General features: G+C 43.5%; 1 protein-coding gene across 3 annotated transcripts in view; it reads right to left on the reverse strand.

Moving 5' to 3' along the window:
• The window catches only part of LOC149192456 (protein S-acyltransferase 10-like), a 214,833-nt gene that overhangs the window by 174,445 nt on the left and 16,563 nt on the right, over positions 1 to 23,825 (reverse strand). The gene's annotated exons all lie outside the window — the stretch shown is intronic.

The following is a 23,825-nucleotide window of genomic DNA, read 5'->3' on the forward strand; positions in this document are numbered from 1 at the left end:
TTTTCCTTGAAAAAGGAAAATCTCTCCTGGCTTTTGGCAGACCTCCAGCCCTAGGAATGATCCGGATTTAAATAGGAACGCAATAAAATATAGAGATAACCATAAAGACAGATATGCAGCGGAAATAATACTTCATTTCATTAATGGAAAATATTGAAATATGCTTACAAATAGAAATAGAAATAACCCAGCTAGGGCGATGGTAGCTTATCTCTGAGAAGAGATGTGTCGGCTACATGCCTCTGAACTGTTCCAAACTGTCTTTACAATGAGGCTCGAAGGCCTATTTATTATTGAGAAACAATGGAAAACCCTTCACATTCCAAAACCTAACCCTAGAAGATGAAACGCCAAATTGTGGGCCCCGTTTTGGGGTGAGTTGGACAGCCAACTTCCCGGGTCGCGAATTGGTCGTATTATCTCCGTTTGACGCGCATGATAGCCCGTTGGAAAGATCTCTCCGAGGACTACGACAAAAAAGACGATTTTTATCAAAAAAATCGTTGGCGATAGATTTCCCAAAAAACGTCGTTTAGGGCCTCAAAACGGCTCCGAAAATTTAGGACCCGAAAAACTGCTAAAAATAGTAAACTACGCTATGATTAAGGAAACTGAAAGAGACAGTTGTGGGGGTCCAAGTGGGATAGGTGGGTGGCCACCAACATCCACCTGGATCATTCCTCCCCCCTTAGGAAGCAATGGTCCCCATTGCGTTGAGTTCCTCCTTGAGATGAGGAAGCTTCTGCTGAGCTGGGTCTCTAGTGAGCTGTTCTGCAATCTCTGATGTGTCCAGAAATGGTGGGAAGCATGGTCGGCGATGGTCCACATTGAACAATCGGTGCAAGCGAAGGAATGGAGGAATGTTGTGCTTCAAAGCATTGTTTCCCACAGCCTTGTTACTGGTGTAAGGACCATGTCGAAGCGATCTGAGTTTCTGATGGGTTCTAGTAAGGCGCTCCCTCTGCAAATGTAACCAAACTTTGTCACCCACCTGAAACTTGTGTGGTACCCCTCCGGGTAAGGAGAAGTTGTTCCTGTGTTCTGTCAAGACTGTATCCCTCTGTTGTTGCTGCTGTGTGGAGGAACCCTTCACGGGGGTCATGGATGTAGAACCGATCTTCCCCTTACTTTGGGAGTGAACCAGACAGAAAATAAATTTCCTAGTCTGTGAGATGAGCTTGCTGCCTTTCTTAGCAGTGATCAAAGAGGTGGCGGTAGGTGGGGCTACCTCTGGTATCCTATAAAATGAATTATCCAAAGAAATAATGACAGCGCGAGGCCTTGACTCATACACAGCATGTCGCCTCCACAAGTATGGTTGGCCTAATAGTACATCACAAACATCTAGAGGTGTAACATCACACAATACCTCATCTGTGAAGGGCTTGATGCTGTAGGGAAGGCGGCACTGCTGGCGAACATTGAGATCTCGTCCTTCGTGAAGCCACCCGATACTATACAGTTGTGGGTGTGGCGTAGTTGGTAGGCCCAACCATTCACGACCTCTGATGAAACGAGGTTCTTTTGGCTGCCACTGTCGACAATGAATTGCAGCGGCGAACCCTTCACCCACATCTGTGAGTGGAAAAGACGTTCCCCCTCCTCTGGCTCTTCGGGCTCATTCTTCTGGATCTTGGCAGTGGCAACAGTGGCACTAGGATCCGCATCAATGATTTGCTTCCCTTTGTCGTCCCCCTTATCGGGTTCTGGCTCAGAGTCGGAACATGCATCTGATTCGGAAGCCTTCAACTCGGCCACCAGCGACTGCTTGGTCCGACACTCACTTGTGTTATGAGTGGGACTCTTGTGGAACTCACACCACTTTCCTGTGTCCTTCTTCGGCTTCATGGTGTTGTTCTTTTCTTGCAGCTTCGAGGGGTTGTCTTGGGTCACCCCACCTTGGCTTTGTCCTTTGGGCTTCGGATTTGCAGATCCAAAGTCTCGCTTCTTCTGTTTGAACTTTTGCTCGATTTTGACAGCGTATCAGTATGTTGTGCCGAGTGAGGAGATGTTCAAGAACTCCATCTCTTCCTGGATGTATCTGTGTAGGCAGCCGCGGTATTTGAGTACCATATGCAGCTCAGAATCTTTGATACCCAACTGTGTGCGAAGGGTATGAAAAATATTTGTGAACTCTGGCACATCTTGGTCTCGTCCCTGCCGCAGTGTGGTCCATTTGATGTGTTTGTCCTCATAGCTTTTGACAGGGTAGTACTGCTCCTTGATGGCATCCCGGAAGTCATTCCAAGTGGGGGCGGCTGAAAACAGTGAGCCTGTACATTCATCCTTCTGCTCGCAGTATGTTTCCCACCAGTCCTTGACGTGGGGGGCTGCTTTGAGAAGAGCAAAAACAATCTTTTCCTGACTTGAAAATTCATGAACAGAAAAATACCCATCTAACAGATTTAACCATTTATCTACAGCATCTGCGTCTATTTGACCCTTGAAGATGGGGATTTCAAAATTAACTTGTACCTTAAACGGTGTGGCGTTTCCAGAGTAGCTGTTGGAAGCCGATGCGTCACCTCTGGGTAGCCGCTGAAGGATCTGCGCAAAGCTATCCATCATCACGTTCCTTTGCCACTCGAGGGCTTCTTCGAGCAAGATTCTGATAGGATCTCCTACCCCCTCGTCTTTCTTCTCATCCGCCATGGGAGGTCGTCGAGATTTGCGAGGCTGGTCTTGCAAAGGTTCGACCAATTCAAGCCCTAACTCCTTATATCCCGACCTCGTTGGGGACATGCAAAGAAAAACAGAGAAAAAGCAGACCGCTCTGATACCACCGATCCGGATTTAAGCAGGAACGCAATAAAATATAGAGATAACCATAAAGACAGATATGCAGCGGAAATAATACTTCATTTCATTAATGGAAAATATTGAAATATGCTTACAAATAGAAATAGAAATAACCCAGCTAGGGCGATGGTAGCTTATCTCTGAGAAGAGATGTGTCGGCTACATGCCTCTGAACTGTTCCGAACTGTCTTTACAATGAGGCTCGAAGGCCTATTTATTATTGAGAAACAATGGAAAACCCTTCACATTCCAAAACCTAACCCTAGAAGATGAAACGCCAAATTGTGGGCCCCGTTTTGGGGTGAGTTGGACAGTCAACTTCCCGGGGTCGCGAATTGGTCGTATTATCTCCGTTTGACGCGCATGATAGCCCGTTGGAAAGATCTCTCCGAGGACTACGACGGAAAAGACGATTTTTATCAAAAAAATCGTTGGCGGTAGATTTCCCAAAAAACGTCGTTTAGGGCCTCAAAACGGCTCCGGAAATTTAGGACCCGAAAAACTGCTAAAAATAGTAAACTACGCTATGATTAAGGAAACTGAAAAACTGAAAGAGAGTTGTGGGGGTCCAAGTGGGATAGGTGGGTGGCCACCAACATCCACCTGGATCAAGGAAATAATGCATCAGTCCTAGGTCCTTCATCTCGAACTCAGAAGCCAACTCCTTCTTGCATTGATGAATGAGAGAGTCATCACTTGTCAGAAAGAGATCATCCACATAAAGGACCATAATGAGAGGTTTGTCCTTTTCAACCTTGAAGTATAGGTTCGGGTTAGCATCGCTCCTTGTACATCCCAACTTCATAAGATAGCTATCGACCCTCTCATACCAAGCCCTAGGGGCTTGCTTCAACCCATAGAGGGCTTTCTTCAGCCTGCATACATGTGTCTCGTGATCTTGATCCTCAAACCCGTCAGGTTGTTCCACAAACATTTCCTCTTTAAGCGAACCATGCAGGAAGGCAGTTTTGACATCCATCTAGTGTAGACTCCATCCTTGCGAGAGAGCAAGGGCTATAATCGAACGGATGGTGGTATATCTGGCAACCGGTACAAATATCTCATCATAGTCTACTCCTTCCTTTTGAGAGAAGCCTTGAGCAACAAATCTGGGCTTGAATTTCTCAACACTCCCATCAGCTCCATGTTTGATCTTGTAGAGCCATTTCGAAGTGACCACTGACTTGTCCTTGGGTCTAGGAACCACATCCCAGAAATCATTCTTCATGATCGACTCATACTCCTCGTCAAACAAATCCTTCTAAACCTGTTGCTTCACGGCTTATTCGAATATGCAAGGGTCAAATTATACAATGGTACTCATGGCAACGAAGTACCCTTGGTACCTATTCAGCTTCTTGCTTTCACAAAATGTCTCCCTCGGTGCAATATGTTTCTCAGCATCTTCAAGAGTATCTTTGAGCCACAAAGGCCTTTTCCTTGAAGTAAAGGTCTCACTAGGAGGTGGATCAATGGGATCCATCGGACCTTCAACATCAAGCATCGAGTCATCAGACGGAGGTTCATCCTCCTTTTCTGCATCAGCATCATCATTGTCCTTCCTAGGAATAGGAAGATCTCGGATCTTTCTAAGAGCAGAATCTTCATCGAAGGTGACATCATGACTTAATTCCACTTCCTTTTGATCAGGCACATAGATTCTATATTCATTTGAAGTTTCGTTGTAGCCCACAAATTTTCCTTTCTTCCCATATGCATCTAGTTTGTTTCTTTTCTCTTTTTCCACACGAAAATATACGGGACAACCAAAAATTCTAAAATTAGAAACATCAAGTTTCTTACCAGTGAAAACTTCTTCGGGGGTCTTGCAGTCCAAAGCTTGATGTGGGCATCTGTTTTGGACATACATAGCGGTGTTGGCAGCTTCTCCCCATAAGAACTTCGGAAGACCTAGATCATGTAGCATAGCACGAGTGGCTTCTATGATAGTACAATTCTTCCTTTCGGCAACACCATATTGTTCAAGAGTATATGTGGTAGTGGTCTCCCTCTTAATGCCAACTTCTCTACAGTAGTCTTTGAATTCATTTGACTCATATTCGGACTCATTATCAGTCCTCAATATTTTGATCTTCTTCACTGTTTGATTCTCGACCAAGGCTTTGAAGGAGCGGAACCATTTGAACACTTCATCCTTCTTCTTTAAGAAATAGATCCATGTTTTGCGAGACAAGTCATCCACAAAAATAGAATAATACAAATATCCACCCAAAGATGTCACGAGCAACATACCTAATAAATCAAAATGGACAAATTGAAGAATATTGGTCGTTTGAGTCTCACTTGAGGGGAATGGTACCTTTGTATGTTTTCCAACTTCACATCCCTGACAAACACCTTCATGATTTAAATTGAATTCGGGCATACCTGTGACCATTTTCCTTACATCAGATAAGGCCTTGAAATGAAGGTGAGAAAATCTTCGGTGCCATAGTTCGGATTGAAGAGAAGTGTCACAAGTCATTGCTCCCAACGAACTTCCTCCAACCTAATAAAGACCTTCAACCCTGAATCCAAGAGTAAATGCATCTCTTGGCTTCCTTTGCCAAACACGAACCTTCCCATCAATGAATGTCACCTTGAAACCTTTATCCCCCATAGCAGAAATAGAGACCAAATTATTTTTTAGATCAGGTACATATAGTACTTCTTGTAAGTGGAGGGTTTGACCTTCATTTAAATGAAGAGTCACAGTCCCAATTACTTTCACGGGATAAGTGACATTATCCCCAAGTATAATCTCCATATTCGTCTTCTTTTCAACCAAGCTTGAGAGAACTTCTTTGTACCCAGTGAAGTGCCTTGAGGCACCACTATCAATCAACCAATGGTCCAATGGAGAGGGCAGAAATAAGATAAAATTCTTTTTGCTTTACAACATTAACTTCTTCATACCTGGAGTTTCTCGACTTCTTGGGAGGACAACCATTTCCATTTCGAGCAGCAAGAGCATTCCTCTTTCCTTTGTTATTGAACCTATTGTTCCTTTGATTGCCATTGCCTTTGAAGTTGTCGTTATTGTTGTCATCATCTCTTGGAGTATCCTTCTTGTGAAGACACTCCCTAGCGAAGTGGCCAAACTTGTTACAATTGAAGCATCTTCCTTTTCTTCCTTCTTTGAATCCCGGCTTGAACCCTTGTCCTTGATTTCTTGGACCAGGATTGTTCCTTCTATTAGAATGAGCGGAGAAGGCGGTAGGATTGTTTCCATTTGAGGGCTTGTCTCTTTCCATCATCCTTATTTCTTCTTGAGTGCATTTAGCCAATAATTCATCAAATCCCGGACTCCTGTCATTCTTGAGGATGGTAGTGTTGAACACATCCCATTCTCTTGTAAGGCCCCCAAGATCAATAAGGGTAAGATCCCTATCACAAATGACTCCTCCAATAGATAGGAGATCATTCTTGATCTCAGTAATCCTCATGAATTAGGATTGGATGGATTCTCCTCTATCTATCTTGATGCCTTTCAACTTGTTCTTGAGAAAGAGAACTTGATTTGCATTATTTACTTTGAACATCCCAACCAACTTTTCATACATCTCCTTAGATGTTTCCAAATCAGAAATATAGGCAACCAAAGGCTTATGAATAGAATCAACAATAATCTTCTTAGCTTTAACCTCACCTTTCTTGTACTTTGTTTGTGCAACAGCAGATGCATTTGAAGGAGGCTCTGTTATTATTCCTTTGACATAGTCCATGGCATCATTCTCTTCCAAAGTCAAATTCAAAATCATCTTCCATGCATGATAATCGGATTTGTCCTTAAGCTTGTCTTCGGATTTGAAGAAAGATGTAGTCGTCATTGGGACTAGTTCCAAGTCCTTGTCCAACAACTCCCCTTAGTGATTGCTTTCCTTCACACTTGCTTGGGCTTTGTCTTCACCTAAGCTCTAATACCATGTTAATTTTAGATAACAATGGTATGTTCTATGTTTTAGCACAATTTACTTCAATGTTCCTTATCATCCCAATGACAATTTCCAATTATATCCAGTAGCAATCACATTAACTTAAACACATTGATAGTAAATGCAGATAGAACATAAAAACATGTGCAGAAGACAAGCCAAGACAAGAGGACACAAGATGTGGTGGATGCCAAGGACAAACCCCAATGTGGGGAAACCCTTTCATCAATTCTTCTTATTATTCTTCAATAGTTCAGCAGAGAGAGTACAAATATCGGAAATAAATGCCCAAAACAATCCTGCCAAATCAGCAGTCAATGCAGCTCTAACGGTGGTCAATGTTGCCCCAAAAGGTCCTCCAAGCAGCTCAGTCAACAACAAAAGAATGCGACTAGCCAAGGGAGTCAAAGTCAACCCAAAATCAGCTCGGTCAACCCAATCAAACTCTGTTGTAATTCTGCGGTCAAACTGTTGAAAATGGCAACAAGAAATGCTAAAAATAGAAGTGCTAAAATAGCACCGCTATAAATAGCGGTTTGGGTACCAGTGCTAGATTCAGCAACAGGGAATGAAAAATGGAAGTGCTAAAAATAGCATTACTATTTTTAGCAGTTCGGGATAAATTCCAATTTTAGTCAGTCCCTGGACTAAAATGGGAAGTAAAATTCGAATTTGAACTTAACTGCTGTTTGAAAATAAATTAATTAATTCACCATGAGTTAATTAGTTGTGAAAAATCAAACATGAAGTCTATGTGAGAACATGCAACAATTTCTCCATTAATTGAGGAATTTAACCATCAGTTAAAGAGATAAGGATGAGTTATAATTTGAGTTGTAATTAGTTGGCTCAGTTAACTGAGTCAAGTCCAGTTAGATTGATTTAAACAGTTTGTTTAAATTAATGTGAGTTCAGTTAGTTAATGCATGCTTGCATATAACTGCTGCACTTTAGATAACTGAATATTCTCTCATGAATAACTCATGCATGTCAGTTCAGACAGAGACCCAGTTGAGATCAGAGGAAGGACAATGTACTATCAGTTGAATAGATTTTTCCTATAAAGGAAACTCATCCATGGAGAAGAATTTATCTCCTTCAGGATTGCGCAATTGGATCAGAGGTTAGTGAGTGTGTAAAGTGGCCAATTCACACAAGTGGCTGCACTGGACCCCAAGGAAAATTGTGCAAAGAAATAAGAGGCTTGGAGGGAAGAGGAGAAGGTTTGAGAGAGGCCTTTGACTGTCTATGAGCAGCAGAGGGATTGCAGAGAGAGCAGGATAGCTTGCGAGTTGATTCTTTTTGTAATCCAGACTATATTTCCACTTGTATGATAATACAGAGTTGGGGTTTTAGGTTGAGGCTTTCCCCGGGTTATTTCTTTTGTGTTATGTGTGATTGATTTCTCATTCTCAGTTATATGTGTTCTGATTGATCTAGCTTAAATTGATTAAGCTTCCGCAAAGTGTTGTAGAAGTAGATCTTGTATTGTGCTTTAGTATGTTGCATAATTTATTGATCTACAGTGGGAATTTCTACATGGTATCAGAGCAAAGTTGATCAAGGAAGAACAGTATACAAGAAGGGAGAAGTTCAAAGTTTGTGATTCCTGAATATAAAAATCAAGTTCTTATCACATCTCTATTTCACCTATGGCGTTTAGTGGTTTAAGACTCGAGTATGCCCTTGATGACAACTCGAATTATATAGCCTGGAAGGCTCGCATGGAGGCAGTATTAGAGGATAATGGTCTAAAGGACTTCATTGATCAAGAAGTCCTCAAGCCGACTAATGCTACTCAATTGGCGGAATGGAAGAAATGTGTGGCTAGAGCAAGGAGAATCCTTCTAGAGGGAGTTCGAGATCACGTAGTCTCGAGTCTCCTGTAAAAATTTCTGTTTTCCCACCCCGGTTTTCAGTTTCTCCTTATTTCTCCCATGTAGTTAAATGTCCATTCCCATAACCATACATTTAACAGACTGAAAAAAAAAAAAAAAAAATATTGCTGAAAACACAAATTCTGGAAATTTTTCAGAATGCTGGAAATTGCAGAAATAAAAATCAGCAATTAAAAACAGCCATTAAAACACATTAAAACACTGATATTTTTGGTCAACTTGACCCTGGAAAAACCCCCTACAACTCTTGGGGAAAACCAGTTTGAGAGTTCTTCTTTATTTCTGAAAATTTTCTTTTTACAATGAGAATTATTCAGCAAAAAAATCAGCAAGCAAATTTACAACTTATCTCCTTTCCCGTGCCTCACAGCAATCTGGAAATTACAGCAAACAGGACAGCAATAAATGTTGTACGACCTCCGTTTTGTGTGCAGAAAAATCAGCAAACTGCTCTTCGATGTTTGTGCAAAAATCTGCCTTTCACTATGTGCTGAATCAGCTGTACAAATCTGCTCAACTGCTGCCTTGGAATGTGTGCCAAGTTGTTGTCTCCTTCTCCTTCCTGCTCAGAAATCTCTCTTGCTCTCTTGCTCTCCTTCTCCCAATCTGCGCATGAAAGAATGAATGACCTTTTCCTCATTTTCCTCCTTTAATATAACTCCAAGTGACTTTTGGGTGATCCAAGTGACTTTTGGGTGATCTCTAAATCCAATGGCTGAAATAGATTTAGATCAATGGTTGAGATTAAATGCTCATTTAAATCTCACTTTCTATTTTTTAATTCACCCCACTTTAATAAAGACCCACTTAGTCATTTATTTCCAAAGTCACTTTTCCTTTCTAATTTTTCATTGACTTTATAAAAGTCACTTTAAAATTAGACTTAATAACTTTATCACTTAAAGTCACATTTAAATTAGATTTAACTTTATAAAATTATAAAGTCACTTTAGGAGAAAAATTAAATTCTTTTGGACACTTTTCCCTAGGCCAAAGATCAAAGCCTAAGGGAACCACCTGTCCTCCGGTACCAAATTTCAACACTCCCTCTTACCGAGGAAGGTGTTCCTCACCACACCCATCTTGTCTCTGAAGTAGACATGCTTGCCCCGTGGTAAGGCTTTGGTAAGGATATCTGCAACCTGCTCATCAGTGGAAATATACTCAAGCTTCACAGCGCCCTTCTGAACATAGTCTCTGATGAAATGATATCTGATCCCGATATGCTTTGACCTGTCATGAAATACTGGATTCTCCGTGAGTTTAATGCAACTCTGATTATCACAGTAAATCACTGAAGGTCTCAACGGCTAACCAAATAAGCCAAACAACATCTTGCGAAGCCAGATAGCCTCACAACTAGCTAGACTGGCTGCCATATACTCTGCTTCCGCTGAACTCAGTGCTACTGACTGCTGCTTCCGGTTGAACCATGACACTACTGCTGAACCCAACCCAAAACAACACCCTGAAGTGCTCTTCCTATCAGAAGCACAACCTGCCCAATCAGAATCAGTGTATCCTGCCAATCTCACTCCATCTCCCTGCCTGTAGTCCAGACCATAATCCACTGTCCCCTGCAAGTACCGCAAAATGTGTTTTGCAGCCCCCCAGTGAACCTTCCTAGGCTCACACATAAACTGACTCATCGTGTTGACTGCAAAACAGATATCTGGTCTAGTGTTGACCAAATACATCAAGGAACCAATCAGCTGCCTGTACAATGTGGGATCCACCAACTCGGAATCCGAAGCATGAAGCTTCTTCCAGTTGGTGATCATCGGTGTCGACATGGGTCTACAATCCTCCATGTGGAATCTGCTAAGGATGTCCACAATATACTTCCCCTGCCCCAGGAAGAAATGCCCCTCCTCCTGCCACACCTCCAAACCCAAAAAGTAATGCATCAAGCCGATGTCCTTCATCTCAAACTCCGCCGCAAGATCTCTATTGCAGTGCTCTATGAGTCTCTCTGCACCTGTAATGATCAAGTCATCCACATACAACACCAGAATGAGAGGCTCCTCACCAATCACAATAAAGTAAAGGTTCGGATCTGCCTCACTCTTTGTGAAACCCATCCCCTGCAAGTATGCATCTATCCTGGAGTACCAAGCTCTGGGAGCTTGCTTCAGGCCATAAAGGGCCTTCTTCAATCTGCACACATGGGACTCCTTCCCATGCACCTCAAAGCCCTGTGGCTGCTCAATGTACACCTCCTCCTGTATGAAGCCATTGAGAAATGCGGTCTTCACATCCATCTGGTGGATCTTCCAACCCATCTCTGCTGCTATCGATATAATGGAGCGGATCGAAGTATATCGAGCCACGGGAGCGAAGGTCTCCTCATAATCAACTCCCTCTACCTGGGAGAACCCTCTAGCCACAAACCTCGCTTTGAATTTCTCAATGCTGCCATCTGCAGCATGCTTTACCTTGTAAAGCCATCTGGAAGTAACCACGGATTTGCCCTCAGGCCTCGGCACCACCTCCCAAACATCATTCTTCATGATAGAAGAATACTCCTCCTGCATGGCCTCTCTCCAGACCTGCTGGCTAGCTGCCTCCTCATAGCTAGAAGGCTCAGAGTCAAGGATGCTGGTAACCATTTCCATATAGCTACAGAACCTCTCAGGTGGTCTACTCTCTCTGACCGGCCTCTTCGGCTCAGCAACAGATGTAGCATCTCTCAAGGTGTCCTGAAGCCACTTGGGCTTCCTCTTCCCTGAGCATGCTTCTCCCATAGGAGAATGAAACTCCTCCTCCTAATCACCATCAGTAACCTGAACTCCTGACTGTCTGTCTGGTGTCCTCCTGCCTGCACCTGAACCTGTAGAAGCTGAGGTACCGTGTGAACTGTCCATCAGTGGACTCCCTAGTGAACTGCTCTGTGAACTGCTCTGCATGTTGCCCGGAGCACCACCCCTCTAGCTCGACGAGCCACTGCTCACTGATGGACCTGACATCCTCATAGATGTACCTCCGGATCCTCCTGATCCCTGCCCACTGGATCCTTGCGACTGACTCAACTGCTGCTGAGGGTCTGGCTGATCCAGATACTCTAACTCCCGTGACCTCCTAAAGGCCCTGTCCTCCTCGAACTTCACATCCCGTCTGACAACAACTCTCCTCTGTGCAGGAATGTAAATCCGAAAGGCCTTTGAGGTCTCACTGTAGCCCACAAAAATACCCTTCTCTGCGGTGGCCTCTAGTTTGGTCCTCTCCTCTTTGGGTATATAGGAGTATGTAATGCATCCAAAGATATGAAGATGACCAAGATCAGGTTTCTTCCCAGAGAAAGCCTCCTCAGGAGTCATGTGCCCCAAGGCACGATGCGGACTCCTGTTCTGCAAGTAAACAGCTGTGTTGCAGGCCTCTGCCCACAAGAACAATGGCAACCCCTGATCATGTATCATGGCTTTGGCAGCCCCTATGATGGATCTGTTCTTCCTCTCTGCAACTCCATTCTGCTGGGGGTTGTAAGGAACAGTAAACTCCCTCCTAATGCCTGCCTCCGCACAATAGTCAACAAACTCTCCAAGGGTGTACTCTCCTCCATTGTCCGACCTCAAGGACTTGATCTTTCGACCTGTCTGAGTCTCCACAAGAGCTCTGAACTCCTGAAACCGCTTGAAGACCTCACTCTTGGTCTTCAAAAAATAAATCCAGGTCCTCCTGGAGTGATCATCAATGAATAACACATAGTACTCATATCCACTCAAGGAAACATGAGACATCCGACCACTCACATCGGAATGAATCAAATCAAGTATCCCCGTCGCTCTGCTGTCACTGCTGGGAAAAGGGGATTTGGCAAACTTGCCCATCACACAACCTCTGCAAGTATCAAAGTGATCAGTACTGAAATCTGGCACACCTGTAGTGATCTCCCGCAATGTCCTCAAGGCTCCGTGATACATGTGTCCCATCATGCGGTGCCAAATCTCACACAGCTTAGAACTGCTAGCTCTGCTGTCGGTACTACTGCTCAATGCCAAAAGGGGCTGGAATGCAAACTTGTACACCTTTGCATGGCGTACACCTATCACTCTAGCTGAATCAGCTGGAGCGTCCCTGGGATACATCAACACCTGTCCTCCCCTGAACAGTACCTCATATCCTCTGTCCTCCAAAGCTGAGACGGATATGAGGTTCTTCCTCATCCCTGGCACATAAAGAACCTCTGACACCTTCAAGGGAGGTTTGGACTCCCTCTAAAATGTCACTGTCCCCACCCCGACTGCTCTAACAACTCTGTCATCACCGAGTACTACCTCAATATCAGTGCCACTCTCTGAAAGCTCTAAGAAGTACTCCCGGACTCCTGTCATGTGACGTGAAGCCCCACTGTCCACATACCAGATACCTGAAGATGCTCCGCTAATCGAGGGAAAAGCATGCTCCCTATGAACCTGTGTGGCAGGTGATCCTGTACTAGAGGACTCACACGTAGTGAACGCAAACTCTCGATCAAAACAACCAGCAAAGTCCTCAATCTCTGCTGAAGCTGCCACGTCCTGGTTCTTCCCCTTCTTCTTCTTCTTCTCCGGACACACAACTGCATAGTGTCCCATCTTTTGATAATTCCAACACTTCACCTTGGAATAGTCCTTCTGTGAGTTACCCTGTTTACCTTTGCCTTTGCCTTTGCCCCCACCACTGCTTGTGGAAGCCTGCTTCTTCCCTTTGCCTTTCTTGCCTCCTACCACCAGTGCTACGTCCTCATCCTGCTCAACTGGCTTGGCTGCCCCAAGCTGTCCTTTCCTGATCTCTGTCTGAATACAATCATCCCAAAACCTCTCCCATGTGGGAAGGGTCTCACATGCACAAACCCCATCAGCAAAGTTCAACCATGAACGGGGGAGGCCATTCACTGCAATACGCACCAACTCAGTGGATGGAATGGCCTCTCCAATCGCTGCCAACTCATCTCTCACATTGGTAATCTTTGTGAGATATCCAGCTGCACTATCATTCCCCATCTTAATGTTCTTCAGCTTCTCCTTCAGGACCATCTTCCGGTTCTCATTGGTACTCTGGTAGAGATTGGACAATGCTGTCCACATCTCATAGGCATTGCTCTTTCCTCTCACATGAGGAATGCAATGGTCTTTGATTCTGTCTAGAATCAGCCTCTTACCCTTATTGTTCTTCTTTTTATACTCAGCCAACTGAGTAACATCAGTGGGCACAACAACAGGGTTCTGTGCGGTATGCACCATGATATCCCAGACTTTTGCCTCTTCAAAGATACTCTGCATTCTCTCCTTCCAAACGTTGTAATTTATATGCCCATCCAGCCTATCCTCCACCCTCAATCCCAATGACATCCTGCTGTCCTAAAATTGAAAAATAGCACTGCTGTAGTAAAGATAAAACTGCTGTTTATGAAAAAATCAGCTTGCTGGAATTTTCTGAGTGAAAAATCAGCAACTGTAATTTTTCCTTTTGCTGTCCCAAACTGCCCTTCAGCACTCAAGCTCTGATACCATGTAGAAATTTCTGTTTTCCCACCCCGGTTTTCAGTTTCTCCTTATTTCTCCCATGTAGTTAAATGCTCATTCCCATAACCATACATTTAACAGACTGAAAAAAAAAAAAATATTGCTGAAAACACAAATTCTGAAAATTTTTCAGAATGCTGGAAATTGCAGAAATAAAAATCAGCAATTAAAAACAACCATTAAAACACATTAAAACACTGATATTTTTGGTCAACTTGACCCTGGAAAAACCCCCTACAACTCTTGGGGAAAACCAGTTTGAGAGCTCTTCTTTATTTCTGAAAATTGTCTTTTTACAGTGAGAATTATTCAGCAAAAAAATCAGCAAGCAAATTTACAACTTATCTCCTTTCCCGTGCCTCACAGCAATCTGGAAATTACAGCAAACAAGACAGCAATAAATGTTGTACGACCTCCGTTTTGTGTGCAGAAAAATCAGCAAACTGCTCCTCGATGTTTGTGCAAAAATCTGTCTTTCACTATGTGCTGAATCAGCTGTACAAATCTGCTCAACTGCTGCCTTGGAATGTGTGCCAAGTTGTTGTCTCCTTCTCCTTCCTGCTCAGAAATCTCTCTTGCTCTCCTTCTCCCAATCTGCTCATGAAAGAATGAATGACCTTTTCCTCCTTTTCCTCCTTTAATATAACTCCAAGTGACTTTTGGGTGATCCAAGTGACTTTTGGGTGATCTCTAAATCCAATGGCTGAAATAGATTTAGATCAATGGTTGAGATTAAATGCTCATTTAAATCTCACTTTCTATTTTTTAATTCACCCCACTTTAATAAAGACCCACATAGTCATTTATTTCCAAAGTCACTTTTCCTTTCTAATTTTTCATTGACTTTATAAAAGTCACTTTAAAATTAGACTTAATAACTTTATCACTTAAAGTCACATTTAAATTAGATTTAACTTTATAAAATTATAAAGTCACTTTAGGAGAAAAATTAAATTCTTTTGGACACTTTTCCCTAGGCCAAAGATCAAAGCCTAAGGGAACCACCTGTCCTCCGGTACCAAATTTCAACATCTCCATGGGAAGGAGATACCGTTTTCAATGTGGAAAACATTGAAAGATCTATATCAAAATAGTAGTGATCAGAGGAAGCCGGTGCTGAAGGACAAGCTTCGGAAGATCAAGTGTGAAAAAGGCAACACAATCTCTATGTATCTGAACAAGCTCACCACATGCAGGGATGAGCTTAGAAGTGTAGGGATTGCGACAGCTGATGATGACATGGTGAGTCTTGCTCTCCTCGATCTTCCTAAGAGCTGGCATAGCTACCAAGACTCGGTTAATGGAAGAGAGAAACTGCTAGATTGGGAACGACTTTGGTCAGATCTAACGCAGGAGGAGATAAGAAGAAGCACCAGAGATGGTTCTTCATCCATGGAGGATGAAGAAAACTGCGCCTTAGAGAGTAAGGCGAAGAAGGGGAAGGAGAAGGATTCTCTTTCCCAATTCAGTTCTTCCCAAGGTGGGAAGAAGTTTGACAAATCGAAAGTGCGATGATTTCGTTGTCATGAGGTGGGCCATTTTGCTACAAATTGTCCACTGAGAAAATCCAAGAAGGGATCCGTGGAAGGATCAAAAGGTGAGGCACTGGCCTCACAGTTCGAGTTGGATTTCACACTGTTCGCATGCATGGTTTCATCCATGGTGGGAAGTGGTTGGTTTCTTGACAGTGGAGCTTCTTTCCACATGACCGGCGACAAGAGCTTGTTTAGTACTTTGGAGGAGAAAGATCTTCAAATACTCATAGCGATGGGTAATGATGAAAAGTATAGTTGCTCAGGTGTAGGCACGATTATTTTTCAGAGGGAGCATGGAGCTCGCATTACCTTGACCAATGTCAAGTATGTACCAAGACTGAAGAGAAATTTGGTGTCGATCGCGATGCTGGAAGAGAGAGGCTATGATGTAGTCTTCAGTAAGGGAAAGGTTTTCCTTCGACAAATCACCACGAGACAGGTGAAGCAGATTGGTTCACAAGTCAAGAACCTGTATGTTTTTGAGGTTCAAGATGTATGCAAAGCCTCGAGGAGCACGCCAACTGATGGAGACTTGGTGGTTGAGAGGGAGAGTACATTACCTCTCAACATGCAGCGCCAGAAGAAGTCTCAGACAATTGTGGAGGAGCCACAATTGGTGAAGCAGCTTCAGGAGGTTGTGGAGCAGCCACAACTAGAGAAGCCGAGAGGAGATCGAGTGGAGGCATCCACTCATGCAGAGACCTCCAGTAGGGGGAAATTTCGAGCCAAGTGGGCAGAGGGATCACATGCAGCCATACCTCCAGGTGTGAGGTGGTGCAATGTGAAGTGAGAGTCCCAAGAAGGCTGGAATAGGGGCAAGATCCTTGAGGTACCCAACCTCTTTGATTCGACTTTGCTACAGGAGCCCCGACGAGGAGTAGCAGGACTAGCTAATTGGGTAGAGACAGATGCGGATGGAGCGATAGAGAGAGCTACAGTGCAGGAATCCCAAGACAGTGCAGAGCTAGCAGGCTGCAACAATGCAAGAGGCACAGGAGTGTTGCACTAGTGCAGGATGGCACAGAGAGGTGTGCAACGGTGTGAGATGCATGGAGTGTTGCAGCAGCTCAGAGGTCGGAGAGGGAGCACTTGTCAGCAGCAAGTAGAGCTTCAGCATCAGAGTATGTTTCTAGCCCAACAGAGAGGTCAATTGATTTTTGTTTCTAAAGTTGCTAGAGCAACCACACTTGGTAGAAGTGTTGCATGCAGAACATTCCAAAGGTACAGAATCGGGTTCGAGTTGAATGCCTTTCTTGTTGAGAGGGAGTGTTGAAAATGGCAACAAGAAATGCTAAAAATAGAAGTGCTAAAAATAGCACTGCTATAAATAGCAGTTTGGATACCAGTGCTGGATTGAGCAACAGGGAATGAAAAATGTAAGTGCTAAAAATAGCATTGTTATTTTTAGCAGTTCGAGATAGATTACAATTTTAGTCAGTCCTTGGACTAAAATAGGAAGTAAAATTCGAATTTGAACTTAACAGTTGTTTGAAAATAAATTAATTAATTCACCATGACTTAATTAGTAGTGAAAAATCAAACATGAAGTCTATGTGAGGACATGCAACAATTTCTCCATTAATTGAGGAATTTATCCATCAATTAAAGAGATAAGAATGAGTTCTAATTTGAGTTGTAATTAGTTGGCTCAATTAACTGAGTCAAGTCCAGTTAGATTGATTTAAACAGTTTGTTTAAATTAATGTGAGTTCAATTAGTTAATGCATGCTTACATATAACTGCTGCACTTTAGATAACTGAATATTCTCTCATGAATAACTCATGCATGTCAGTTCAGACAGAGACCCAATTGAGGTAAAAGGAGGGTCAGTGTACTATCAGTTGGATAGATTTTTCCTATAAAGGAAACTCATCCATGGAGAAGGATTTATCTCCTTCAGGGTTGCGTAGTTGGATCAGAGGTTAGTGAGTGTGTGAAGAGACCAATTCACACAAGTGGTTGCATTAGACCCCAAGAAAGATTGCACAAAGAAATAGGAGGCTTGGAGGGCAAAGGAGAAGGTTTGAGAGAGGTCTTTGACTGTCTATGAGCAGCAGAGGGATTGCAGAGAGAGCAGGATAGCTTGTGAGCTTATTCGTTTTGTAATCCAGAATATATTTCCACTTGTATGATAATACAGAGTTGGGGTTTTAGGCTGAGGCTTTCCCCGGGTTATTTCTTCTGTGTTATGTGTGATTGATTTCTCATTCTCAGTTATATGTGTTATGATTGATCTAGCTCAAATTGATTAAGCTTCCGCAAAGTGTTGTAGAAGTAGATCTTGTATTGTGTTTTAGTATATTGCATAATCTGTTGATCTACAGTGGGAATTTCTACACAAACTAGAAATTCAATGTTGCAGTCAACTTGGTCAAACTGTCCCCAAACTCCTCGAAAATCGTGCCAAAGAATGCGGCCTGCAGAAATCGAAATTTGGCCCACAAAACCAAAGTCAACACTGGTCAAATACTCCAATTCAACGCTAGTCAACGCATGTCCTAATCTCTGAAATTTTCGAGCTCCAAAACTAGTCCAAAATTTTGTCCTCTTCCACACGTGCGAAGTAGAGAGCCTTCAAGTTGTACGAACCAATCAAGAGAGGAGAGAGAAGATGATGTGATGAGTTGAGATGATGTCTAAATGAGAGAAGGGTCACTTCTATTTATACACTTCGATGAGGGTGAGGAGACACATCCATTGGGCTTCATGAGCCTACATTTGACTGAGGCTGACCTTGACAATTTGTCCATGAGAAAGAATAAATTCAAAATTCCATTTCTACTTGTCAGAATGAGATGATCTTTATATCAAAATTGTACCTCTCAAAAAGAGGAATCCAATGCAATAATCATCCCCATCATATGAGTTGTCCTAAGGTGGAAGTTGGCCCTAGTTGCCAATTTTAACAGAGGTTCACCACATGGATGTGAAGAACACATTTCTTCATGGTGATCTTAATGAAGAGATCTATATGGAGCAACCAAAAGGATATATTCATAAATCATCATTAATGTGTAGACTGAAGCAATCTTTGTATGGCCTCAAACAAGCACCTCGTGCATGGTACACGAAGATGGACTCCTACCTTCTCTCCCAAGGTTTCCAACGTTGTAAGTCTGATCCAAATGTTTATATGTTGAGGTAATCTAATTCATTATTGTTGATAGTATTGTATGTAGACGACTTACTTATCATAGGTAGTTCACCCTCAACAATTGTTGCTATCAAGTTTGCTGTACATGACAAGTTCTCCATGACTGACATGGGGCTTCTCAACTACTTTCTTGGTCTTGAGATTAGTTAGTCTAATTTAGGAATCACATTAGCTTAGTCAAAGTATGCATGGGATCTACTTGCTAGATTCAAGATGACTGACTGCAAGCCAGCAGCCACACCTTTCTTATCCGAAATTAAGCTAGAAAATGGAAGTACAACACTGTTGGTAGATTGTACACTTTACAAGAAGTTGGTGGGTAGTCTTTTGTACCTCACTCACTCATGACCAAACATCTCCTATGTCATTGAAATAGTATCCAGGTACATGCAGGAGTTGCATGAGCTCCATTGGAAAGCAGTCAAGGGTATTCTTTGGTATGTTAAGGGAACCACAAATTATGGCATCTCGTATGCAGCAAGATGCTCATTAGATATCACTAGGTACACAAATTCAGATTGGGCAGACAATGGCACAAATCACAAGTCCACTTCAGGCTATGTTTTCATCCTTGGATCAGGACCTATCTGTTGGTCAAGTAGAAACCAATCAACAATTGCTTTATCTTTAGCAGATGTAGAGAATAGAGGTGCAGTGAATGCAACCACACAAATTATTGTTGAAATTTCTAAGTCTATCTGTTAGAAATTTAATCTGTATTCTTCTGGTTTATTTCTTCTACTTGTCAATTTCGAACAAGTTATTTAAAACATATAAATAACGAAATAAACACAATACAGTCTCAACATCTACAGATCAACAGCTAAAAGAAAACAAACACACAAGTGACACCGTTATTTTTGGACAAACGTCCCCAGAAAAACCCAATGCGGGAAAACCGGTGCAGCGATTCTGAGGGTTTATTATTATGCAATATTTCCTTGAGTACAACTGGGTGCAAAACTGGCTCACTCGGAAAAGAAAAAAAACCGGCAGTAATACCTCTCTATTTGGAAACAAGTACTCAGAAAACCTGTCCCACGAAACCCTCTCCAGCAATTCTAAAGCACTGCGTCAGCCTCCTGTTGCTCTGCATCAGCCTCAGAACCCTCTGCGTCAGCCCTCTGAGGCACTGCGCAACCTCTAGGACCCTCTGTGTCACTCCTGCTGCCCTATGCGTGGATGATGCAGGCCCTCTAGCCTCTGCATTGTCTCCGCTGGGCTCTACGTGGCCTGCTCTGGTTGTTGCGTCTCGCTTTCTGCCTCTACGTTGGTCTCTCAGCACTATCTTTACCTCTCTGTCTAGTACTCACTGCCCCTCGGTGCTGATCATTGATTCGACTTTTCTTAGCAACCCCGCTCTAGCAAATCGAATGACTGATCACTCTGATGTATTCTCCAACTGACCCTCAAGCCTCATCTTATACTTTCATGTTGGTCCTTCAATGGTTGAGATTACATCTCTAATCAACGGCTATGATTTGATTTGGCTTGATCCATGTCTTTTAGAACCTTCTAACCCAGTTTTATATTAATACCCATTAATATTTTATTTTTCCTAAGTTTAGACTTAAGAACTCCATTAAAAATATTAATTATTTTAATATCTCCTAAACCAAGTAGAATGTGCCCAAACCATTTCTAGGTCTTGGAATCTCATGTGCTTTAGCCTCTCCACCAATTTTCATGGCTAGAACACACCCGATGCTACCCCAAATCAACACTCCCTCTTAGCAAGGCTTGTGCTCTAGTAATACTCCACACTGAGCATCACTCTGATTATACGGCATCGATACCTATGTTGATGCTAGGCCTCCCCGCCCAACATCCTCTGCACTGTTGCATCCTGTACTATTGCCCATGGCTCTGCCACTGCCACTGCTACATTTGTACGGCAACTCCCTTTGCATCTGTGTTGTTGCTGATCCTTTCTCCCAACACTGCAACCCCCTCTCATCATGTTGCATCGTGTTATTGCCAACTGCTACTGCACTGCAACTCAATTACTAAGAAGTAAGTAACTGATCCACCCAACTACTGACATCCCTGTCAGCAAAAAACACTCCCAGTGCTAAAGCTCTCTTTGTTGCTATCAAGTGCTCCCTCTACTAACCTCTGCACTGTTGTAACAACTCCCTACATCTCGCACCGCTACAAACCTCTATGTGCCATCCTGCATTGTTGCAGCACTCTCTATGCCTCTCGCACTGTTGCAGCCTACTAGCCTCGCACTGCCCGGGGGCTCCTACACTATAGCACTCTCCACGGTTTTATCCGCATTCATTTCTACTGACATCCGCCATTCCTGCTACTCTCTCTTCAGGGCTCCCATAGTAAGGTATAATCCAAGAGGTTGGGTACCTCAAGGATCCTGCCCCTCATCGCCTGTAGTCCTCCTAACTATAGCTCAATGTCTCCCCACCTCTTCTCTAGAGGTACATGAGCACTCATGGCACAATCATCATCAACGGCCATCTCCGCTCCTCTTTTCGACTCCCTCTGAGTCTCTACTTCCCTCCTAGAAGTTCTCTTGTAGACTTCCTCTAAGTTGCTACTTCCCTCTTGGAAGTTCTCTGCTAGACTCCTTAGTCTCGATTTCCCTCTTGGAAATCCGCCTGCCAACCGTCGAGTCACACCTCTCTGATCTCCTATGCACCTGCGACACTGATCTAGATTTCTTGGCTAGAAATCCACCTAGGTAGCGAATCCCTCTACCTTGGTTTTGCCTCGTTAGGTATTGTTCTGTCTCGGCAGCAACAACACCCCACCAACTTCACTCTCTCGGATCTGCCCACAGCTTCCTATGCCCCAGTAGCTGAAGAACTGAGCCTCTAGGCTCTGCACAATCCCTGCAACAGCTGAATCTGCACCTCCTAGCCACAACGTCGATCCTTCTTGGCTGAGAAAGATGACCGAGCATTGCGTAGATCTGATATGCCCCTCTCTGCCTCTACGTACGCTGACCCTCCTCCTGGCTCAAACTAATGACGCAGGCCCTCTACGTCAACCCTTCTTCGTTGTTTTCTGCTAGGAACAACTTTTGTCACTCGGGACAGCTATTTCTGCTGCAAATTCTCTGATTCAGTTGGCGCCTTTAGCTCTCCTGTGATTTGTAACCCTCTAATACCATGTTGAAATTTCTAAGTCTATCCATTAGAAATTTAATCTATATTCTTCTAGTTTATTTCTTCTACTTGTTAATTTCGAACAAGTTATTTAAAACATATAAATAACGAAATAAACACAATACAATCTCAACATCAACAGATCAATAGCTGAAAGAAAACAAACACACAAGTGACACCGTTATTTTTGGACAAACGTCCCCAGAAAACCCCAATGCAGGAAAAACGGTGCAGCTATTCTGAGGGTTTATTATTATACAGTATTTCCTTGAGTACAACTGGGTGCCAAACTGGCTCACCCGACAAAAAAAACAACCAGCAGTAATACCTCTCTATTCGGAAACAGGTATTCCGAAAACCTGCGCACGAAACCCTCTCCAGCAACTCTAGAGCACTGCATCAGCCTCCTGTTGCTCTACATAAGCCTCAGAACCCTCTGCATCAGCCCTCTGAGGCACTGCGCAGCCTCTAGGACCCTTTGTGTCACTCCTACTGCCCTCTGCGTGGATGACGCAGGCCCTCTGGCCTCTATGCTGTCTCTGCTGGGCTCTACGTGGCCTGCTCTGGCTGCTACGTCTCACTCTCTGCGTCTACGTTGGTCTCTCGGCACTATCTTTGTCTGTCTGTCCAGTACTCACTGCCCCTCGCTGCTGATCATTGATTCGACTTTGCTTAGCAACCCCGCTCTAGCAAATCGAATGACTGATCATTCTGGTGTATTCTCCAATTGACCCTCAAGCCTCCTCTTATACTTTCCTGTTGGTCCTTCAATGGCCAAGATTACATCTCTAATCAACGGCTAAGATTTGATTTGGCTTGATCCATGTCTTTTAAAACCTTCTAAACCAGTTTTATATTAATACCCATTAATATTTTCTTTTTCCTAGGTTTAGACTTAGGAACTCCAGTAAAAATATTAATTATTTTAATATCTCCTAAACCAAGTAGAATCTGCCCAAACCATTTATAGGTCTTGGAATTTCATGTGTTTTAGCCTCTCATCAATTTTCATGGCTAGAGCACACCCGATGCTACCCCAAATCAACACTCCCTCTTAGCGAGGATTGTGCTCTAGTAATACTCCATACTGAGCATCATTGTGATTATACAACATCGGTACCTGTGTTGATGCTAGGCCTCCCCACCCAACATCCTCTGCACTGTTGCATCCTGTACTATTGCCCATGGCTTTGCCACTGCCACTATTGCATCCGTACGGCAACTCCCTCTGCATCCGTATGACAACTCCCTCTGCATCTGTGTTGCTACTAGTCCTTTCTCCCAACACTGCATCTATACTGCAACCCCCTCTCATCATGTTGCATCGTGCTATTGCCAACTGCTATTGCACTACAACTCAATTACTGAGAAGTAAGTAATTGATCCACCCAACCACTGACATCCCTGTCAGCTAAAAACACTCCCGATGCTAAAGCTCTCTCTATCGCTATCAAGTGCTCCCTCTACTGACCTTTGCGCTGCTGCAACAACTCCCTGCATCTCGCATCGCTGCAAACCTCTCTATGCCATCCTACACTGTTGCAGCACTCTCTGTGCCTCTCGCACTGCTGCAACCTGCTAGCCTCGTGCTGCCTGAGGACTCCTGCACTGTAGCACTTTCCGTCGCCTACCGACATCCGTCAGTCCTGCTACTCTCTTCGGGGCTCCCATAGCAAGGTATAATCCAAGAGGTTGGGTACCTCAAGGATCCTGCCCCTCATCGCCTGTAGTCCTCCTGATTACAGCTCAATGTCTCCCCACCTCTTCTAGAGGTACATGAGCACTCATGGCACAATTGTCATCAACGGCCATCTCCGCTCCTCTTTTCAACTCCCTCTGAGTCTCTACTTCCCTCCTGGAAGTTCTCTTTTCGA

This window comes from Pinus tabuliformis, chromosome 2_2 (assembly GCF_031772625.1).
Source record: "Pinus tabuliformis cultivar Carrire ecotype Pingquan chromosome 2_2, CPIR1, whole genome shotgun sequence".
NCBI lineage: Eukaryota > Viridiplantae > Streptophyta > Pinopsida > Pinales > Pinaceae > Pinus > Pinus tabuliformis.